This window comes from Rhododendron vialii, chromosome 1a (assembly GCF_030253575.1).
Source record: "Rhododendron vialii isolate Sample 1 chromosome 1a, ASM3025357v1".
In the NCBI taxonomy this organism is placed as follows: Eukaryota; Viridiplantae; Streptophyta; class Magnoliopsida; order Ericales; family Ericaceae; genus Rhododendron; species Rhododendron vialii.
In genome coordinates this window covers 42,283,619-42,291,941 of record NC_080557.1, presented here as the reverse complement: position 1 = coordinate 42,291,941, position 8,323 = coordinate 42,283,619, and the positions used below count along the sequence as shown (strand labels likewise).

The 8,323-nt window shown below is 37.5% G+C and overlaps 1 long non-coding RNA gene across 1 annotated transcript; it reads right to left on the bottom strand.

Moving 5' to 3' along the window:
* Positions 1-5,388: 5,388 nt before the first annotated feature.
* On the bottom strand, positions 5,389-7,806 carry LOC131336652 (uncharacterized). The gene is made up of 2 exons (XR_009202902.1): positions 7,713-7,806; positions 5,389-6,393 (listed from the first exon to the last, which is right to left on the bottom strand). It is a non-coding gene; the product is annotated as an uncharacterized LOC131336652 (long non-coding RNA).
* Between the last annotated feature and the right edge of the window lie 517 nt (positions 7,807-8,323).

The window sequence follows — 8,323 nt, the reverse complement described above, 5'->3', positions numbered from 1 at the left end:
TTTTGTTTGGCCGTGGGCCTGAGTTTTGTTTTTCTAGCAGCTGGGGGATGCCCGGCCGTTTGCACCTTTAATGGGTTTGTTTCAATAAAAAAAAAATTTAATTACCCAAAAGATAATAATAATGGACTTTGACTTTGACTTGTGAGAGGGCTGGGAAAGATATCATGGAACAAGTTTAAAGTTTTGAATTTATACTCCAATTAATTATGGGGGGTATGTACGTGGAAGTTGGCTTAAAAGAAACCAGACATTGCATGTGCGAGCGCCAACCCAACCCACTCATTTCATTTTAATTTGTAGGGTTTTGTCACAACCTTTTTGACTGTTCATTTGTCGTTAGTACCAATATATTGTATAATTTCATACTATATATCGTGGTTGGAGAGAGGAGAAAATCGTTTGTTCATGATATATATATATATATATATATATATATATATATATATATATATATATATATCGGGGCGGTTCCGGGGACACCTAAAAAAACACCTAAAAAAACACCCCATAGCTCCCGATCAAATTTTGATGATCCGAGCCGCTCAATGTGATCAGAACGTGATTTTAAGGGTACCCGCAAGAAATCAGCAAAAAAAATGACCCGGAAGGGCTTGATCCGAACGGTTTTTTATTGAACGGTTTAAATAAAAACTGCTTAAATCAAACCTTTCCCGGTCATTTTTTTTGCTAATTTCTCGCGGGCACCCTTAAAATTACATTCTGCACACATTGAACGGTTCGGATCATAAAAATTTGATCGGGAACTATGAGAATGAGATTATGGGTGTTTTTTTGGGTGTTTTTTTAGGGTGTCCATTGAACCGTTCCGTATATATATATATATATATATATATATATATATATCTACAAAAATGCTATTCACACAATAATTCAAACACAATACCAAACACAACCTCTTACATATATGTGGGCTCTATACACACTAGAGACGGATCCATCAATGGTCATATGGGGGCAATGGTCCCCGCGTTGTTTTGGGGTTTTTTTTTTTAAAAAAAAAAAAAATTTAATATTAGTTATTTTTTATTTGTTAAGAACACATAGATATTGTATTTTGTATGGAGTGTTGTTTAGACATTTAAATACTTTAAAAATGTGATCATTTTGGATCCCAAAACTCAATTTCGCGTTGTGCATATGGTCTCTCATAAGTTTTTCTTTCATTATTAATCTCATTTTTCTCTCTCTTCCTCTCCACTCATTACCTAAAAAACCTCCTTTCAAACTTAAACCAAACAAACTATTAAAATTCTGAAACTTGAAATTTCAAAATCTTGTTGCTCATGGTTCGGCCCCCACATTTATGACATCCTGGTTTCGTCCCTGATACACACTACTATATATGGGCCCCACATGCATGTGAGTTGTGTTTGAATTATTGTGTGAATAGCATTGTTGATATATCTAGATAGGGTGCCCGGCTCATGTAGATTAATCTTAACAAACACCCCAAAAACATCTATAAAAAAATTCAGAGGCAGCTATATAAACATCTTGAAAAACACCCCAAATCTCAATCTCACAGTTTTCGATTAAATTTTTATGATCCGAACCATTCAATGTGTGCAGAATGTAATTTTAAGGATGCCAACGAAAAATTAGCAAAAAATTTGACCGAAAAATGATTGTTTTGAGCAGTTTTTAATTGAACTGTTCAAAAAAAAACTGCTTAGACCAAACTCTTTTCGGTCATTTTTTTTTTTGATTTCTTGCCGACACCCCCTTACCGCCTCTGCTACCGCCACTGTCCTGTTTATTCAAACGCTACTGCCTACGCAACCTAATGCTTCAATCACAAACAGACACCACGCATCAACGCCACCCCCAAATGATATCGCTTCCTCAATGAATCTGAAAAATGTGGCCATGTCAATGCCACACAACCCCGAATAGCCCCCAATCTGCTCCTACAACGGTCCCAAATCTGTCACTAAAACAACCTCAAATCTGACCCTAAAACAGCCTCAAGGTATCCCCTAAATCGCCCCTAATCGACCCCAACAATTACAAACAGCATCCGGAATCGATCCAATCAACCCCCAACTTGTTGCCATGGCCGGCGCAGCCACCAAGCAACCCAAAGCTGCAGGCTGGGGAAAACTCTATGCATGCAATTGTTTGGCCAATTGATAATGAGTAGAAATGTCCAAAATATTATTAAATGAGCACTCATTCACTCTCAAGTAATGTGAGACTATATTTTCTTAAGAGTAAGTTCGTAGGACATATATTTGATGGTTGTTAAATTCAAGATCATTGACTACGCTATTTGGGGATACTCTTTCTGATCAATATCAAGTGCAATCATCATATTGCCAATCATAAAAAGGTAACCATCGTATAATATTTGGGTGGCTTTTATGTACTTTGTCTTCATTAGAGGAAATTCACAAGCATATTCACAAGCCTTTTTGGTGGGATTGCTTGAACGACAAGGTATATTTATCTGTAAGCCTTTTTGACGGCTAAATGGAACCAAAAGAGCTGATACTCTTTGAACGACAGATCTCACATGATATGATCAAGAAGTTGCTAGGACGTGAGGACAGAACGGTCTACATATTTTTATCAAAATCAGTCCACCACTATTGATGTCTTTCACTATTGATGTCTTAAAACAAAAGCAGAAGAAACTACTCAAGAAACAATCAAAATCTGTCCACCACTATTGATGTCTTAAAACCAAAGCAGAAAGAAACTACTCGAGAAACAATCAGGCACGAAAGAAATCTGTCTGCACGATTTAACATTAACTGTGTATATTAATTGTGTCAAAAGAGAAAAGCCGGCACAATATATGTATGAGAACCAAACAAGTATACCGACTCAAAAAAAACTAAAGAGAGAGAGAGAGAGAGAGAGAGAGAGAGAGAGAGAGAGAGAGAGAGAGAGAGAGAGAGAGAGTATATTCTCAAACAAGTATACTGACTCAAAAAAATAAAAAATAAAAAGAGAGAGGAACGAAAGTATACGCGCGTACCGTCTCTTTTGTTTCACAACTCCTTCAATCATCAGCTTTTCAACATCTTGATCATTGGGTCAAAATCTTGTGCGTACGTGCTTATAGTTGCAGGCTGTAGGGCTCGACTTTGTCTTGATCATTAGGTCAAAAAACAAGCTAGCGTGTACTCTAATCCTATATAAGCAATCGTAATAATAAAAATAGCAATAAAGGAGGATTTGGGAAAGCTTGAGAGGTGGTCGAGGCAAGCGAAATCACACTCTCCTCAGGAATAATACACCCCCTTTGCAAGGTGTTATTTCTGTAAGCTAGATACAATGATCTTGTCACGATCCAAATTCAAATGATACCTCTACGGATCTACCAGACTACCACATGTGGATAAATTTGAACTCCTGAACTTCTTGTAAGATGTAAGAATTCTGGCCAACTAAACTAGCTCCAGTTAGTTTTCAAATCTTTTCTCGCCAATGATACTATGTGATATCAATTTACTCTCTCGCCTTTACCATGTGCAGCTGAGATTAAGGAAATCATTACAAGCAACAAAATTATCTCAACAACTCATTAATGGTCATGAGGAGATTTGCTTATAGGGTTGCTTTAATTTCATTGCCAATATTATTCAAGAGGATAATGAAACAGATATAACTTAAATGGATTGGACGAATTGTGTGATCTATGAGAAGAAAGAAATCTTTTCTTCTTGTCCCTATTCTTTAGTGGTCATGAGAACTGGAAGAATTAAGAATGGAAACTTTTTTTTTTTTTTAAATGTTTTTGGATCATCGTCTCATCGAAGAAGACGAAAACTTGTTTATGGCCTTTGGGTGAAGTTAATTTCCAAAGGAAAAGGAACCAGAGGAACCTAAAAAATCAGGAAAGCAATGAACAGTATACATGCCACTGCTCTTTATTATATGTACTGATTATTGTATTATTGTCATAAAAGCTTGTTTGGTATCTTTTAATCTATGCAATACGAAACTCCATGTGATATAATCTGTCATGTGTGTGTGTATATATATTGTAGGTTCATCGTAAAAAAATCGTTTTATTTTCCAGATCGAATAATAAAGGATTTTTGTTCCTTTTTCGTTTTGAATTTTTTTTATCAATTTAAAGAACTAATCGAGATCTTTAAATTGGTGCAATAAAAAAAATCATGGATTAGGTACGAGAGTACTTCAAGATCTTATTCGAAGAATGACACAATCTTCAAAAAATGGACAAGTTATCAAAATTAGCAGAACAAAAGGAAGCACTATTTAGTGGTTTTACCGAACGAATAACTATTTAGCGGTTCTGAGGCATTTGTCACATGTGTACGTAGTTCCATCACAACACATATATATACGTGCGATTTTGAGTTGCATGCATGATCGAATTGTGAATGAGGTAGACACCTACACAAGGCATGGTCAAAACCGTGCTGGCCAAGTAACTTGGCACTACTAGTGTATTTGATGGGTTGTTAGATTCTCAAATACAAGTGGAATATTTATGTGGCTTTATGTACTTGGTCCTCGTTAGTTGGAAATTCACAAGAGTTTCCTACATATTACACCACTAAATAACTTAATTAATGAGAGTTTTGGGGGTTTCTATATTTGTAGTATTTTAGTGGCCACGTGGATGATTTTTACCCCGACAAAACACACAATTTCAGGAGTACGCAGGAAAAAGTAAATACACAAAATTTCAGACGGTGGCTGGCTAGTGGTGGCTTCTAGTGGTGGGATCATCTGCTTCTGGTGGTGTGTTGACTGGTGTGGGTAGCAGCGTTGGTTGTAGGCGGCGGTTGGTGGCTGGAGTTTATGTGGTAGGGTTTAGGTTGTGGCTGTGGGCGGACTAGATTTTGGGTTTAGTCTGTTTGGGTTGGGCCCATATGTTGATTTGTGTTTTTTCTTGGGGCCTAGCCCATATTGGGATTGTATGGGCTTTTTCCAAACAGCTTTTTTTGTTTTTTTTCATCCAATCTTTAGTTGGATTCTCCTTCCCTTCCCCCATCTTAATGTACCATTTGTCAAGATTTTTGAATAAAATTTTGTTACCTATTAAAAAAAAAGAAGAAGTATACACTCAATTTCGTTGGAAAAAAGTCATACTTAAGATACATGTTGTCTATCAGCATGTGCATGAGTTGTTCAAGCACCGGTGCTCGTGTAATAACTATTTTTGGCCCGGCAAAAACGAATTTATAGATCACTGAAACTAACAGTTACAATGGTTAAACAGAATTAAGGAAGGATGGCATCACAACAGAAAAATCGGCATCCCAATCATCGACAATTGTTGGAAAGTGACTAGAATTTCTTATTGGAGGCGGTTTAGACTTATGTGACTAGAATTCTATTCTAAGTCTGCTTAGGCTTATTTGGTGCTTTATTGAGAGTTACAGATTGTCACGCCCCGCCCCGCAAACGACACCCAAAGTGGGCCCGAGTCGGCGCGGCCACGTGGCATTCCACACAAAAGATCACACCACACTCTACAACCAATCAGAATACAACTTAGCGGAAGACTTCTCACATAAAATAGAAATGAGTCAACGCCAAAAACTCAACTCACAAGTCATAATGAATATCCCTCTCTTCAATTAATTACAAAACATGTAGGTTAACTTCTAGACGAATCAGCTACATAACAATCTAACCTAAGACATCACCCAACACGAGTCTCAGCACTCTCCAAGGCGTTGACCAGTAGTGAACCCACTCTAAGCCACCTGCTACCTGACAGTCCAAAAAGGAAAGCCAGAGTGTGTGAAACATAGAAGTGCTCGATAAGATATCACAATACCCGGAGGAATATCGACATAGATATAAAACTCCAGCATAACTGAAACACTCGAATGTATACAACAGTTATATCCATCACATGCTCTAAACATAGCAGTATCATCCCATAAACAACCACATAATAATAATTGAATCAACAACAGCATAATTATAAATCACATAAGCATGCAGTGGCACGTCTGCCACAATCCCATGTACCCAACGTATTGTGTCCCGCACACCACACTCCCATTCACCGTTAATTAGACGGCATGGCCCACGATATGGTGTGACTCACTCCACAATCCTTTAGCGAGTACAATCAACATACAACAAGCATGCATACCATTAGCTAAAACAATATATAGCATGATATACAACTTCGACCACATATATCCATATCAATAGCTAAACCTCGATTAGCATGATATCATTGATATATAATCACCTCCACCGCATTATTTACATATCGATAATCATATTGAAAGCTAAAATACCATAGCAAGATATATACATACCACCATAGCAATATCTTATTGAGAAGAACCATATCAGACACACTCACCTTTCATTCGACTGGAGTATGCCAAACTTACGGTTTCGGCACCTCCTAAAAGACCGGCTCGTTACCTAGCCACAAGTTAACCCATATTAGCATATGAACATCTAGGAATGTTAAACCAAATGCTAGACTAACAAATCATAACATGCCTTCTACACTAGCTAATGGGCAAACATTACACAAAGTCACCAAAATCTCTAGAGGTGTCTGGGAGTACCCACATACCCGGGAGACCTCACACACCTCTTCCATACTCCAAGGTACTCCAACACACCCAAAAATAGCAATTATAAAGACCCACAAGTGTACAATCTCAACCAAACAGACCAACGCAACAAAATTCCCAAAACAGGAATGACAACCACAACCAGCCTGCCTTATTTTGGCCATATCTAATTAAACAACATGAATTCCAAGGCAACACTTCAACCATTGAAAAGTAGACTTCTTCTTCTTTGAATCCATAGGTCATACATCAAAAACAGAGTTCGGGTAACCTAACTACGGCCTTACGATTATAGCTTCAACATAACAGTAAAAACTGGTGTAAAGGCAGAATTTAGGTCAACTTTAGATATAAATCTGTTATCGCTCGGACATACCCATGATGCATGGGATGTATCGTTGGAAAGCTCTATGTGTTTAGTTTCTAACAAAACAAACGGTGTGTCATTTCGAGTCCCGAGCTAGGAGTTATGGCCATTATACCAAAGTCCGTCGGTGCTATCAGATTCTACGCGGGAATAAGTAAAATTGATTGAAAAATCATAACTCTTTCATCTTAAACCCAAAAATATTGAAACCAACACCAAAAGTTGCACCACTACAAGCCCTACACTCAGTTAAAATCCCAGGTTCAGAAACGAGAGGAGGTTAACCCAACAATCAAAAGAAAAACCGATTCGCAACCATTTTCGCCCCAGTCAACCAACCCTGCTTTAGAAATTCACAAAAAATTGTATACTTAACCAAATTACTTGATTCCAACGCCAATCTCTTCTTAACTTAAATATGCAGCTCCTGTAAAAGACCCAAAGCCACCCAAAATGTTCATCATGCCCAGAAAGTTAAAAGAAGACAGCCACGCACAGAATCGCACATCCAGCAAACAGCCAGTATTCAAAAATTCATAACTAATTGTGTGATTATCGGTTTTGCATGATCTTGGTACCGAAATCTTCGTATTGAAACGTACTTTTACAGTTATGAAGACACCAAAAATTGATTCCTAGCAGAAGGGCCCCCAAAAGACAGATTACCAAAACCCACGAATTTGACCCAAAACATGAACTTTGTCAATTTCCTTCCAAAACTCAATCCATAGAGAATCTAACCACACAAATATAAAATTAAACATGGATTACACTTCTAGAGTACAAGAACTTACTTGTTACCGAGTTGGATCGTCGAAAACGGACCTCTCCTTCCTCCCTCCCTCTTAGCCGTGGCTTCCTTCTCTCTCTCTCTCTCTCTCTCTCTCTCGTTGATGCCAGGAAATAAAAAAGAGTGAGGGGATATTTACAAAATATCTCCTCTAGGGTAATTATATGGTGTAGCCACCACACCCCTAACTTATGCAATCGACTAATAGCATTTTTACTAAATACTCACAAAATATGAATTAACTCCATAAACACATAATTCAATTAAAATATGAGTTTAAAATATTAAATATCCGGGACGGGTATTACACAGATATAACCGGCTCTTTGTAATCTCTCACCGTTTATAGTGAATCATCTTGCTCTTTTTCCCGTGAAGTACATTCTTGTTTTGTGCTTGAGCGAACCATGCATATCTTTGTGTTCTTGTTTATTGCTTGTGGATTTGTTATATTCTCAATTTCATGTTCGGCACAACAAATTGGTATCAGAGCCAGATTTTCAATCCGAGGCTATTTTCTTCCGCTGTGTGCTTTGTTTTTGGGTGATCATTTTGATTGCAATATGTCAACTGGTTACGAAGTTGAGAAGTTTGCTCAATAAGGATTATTCAAGG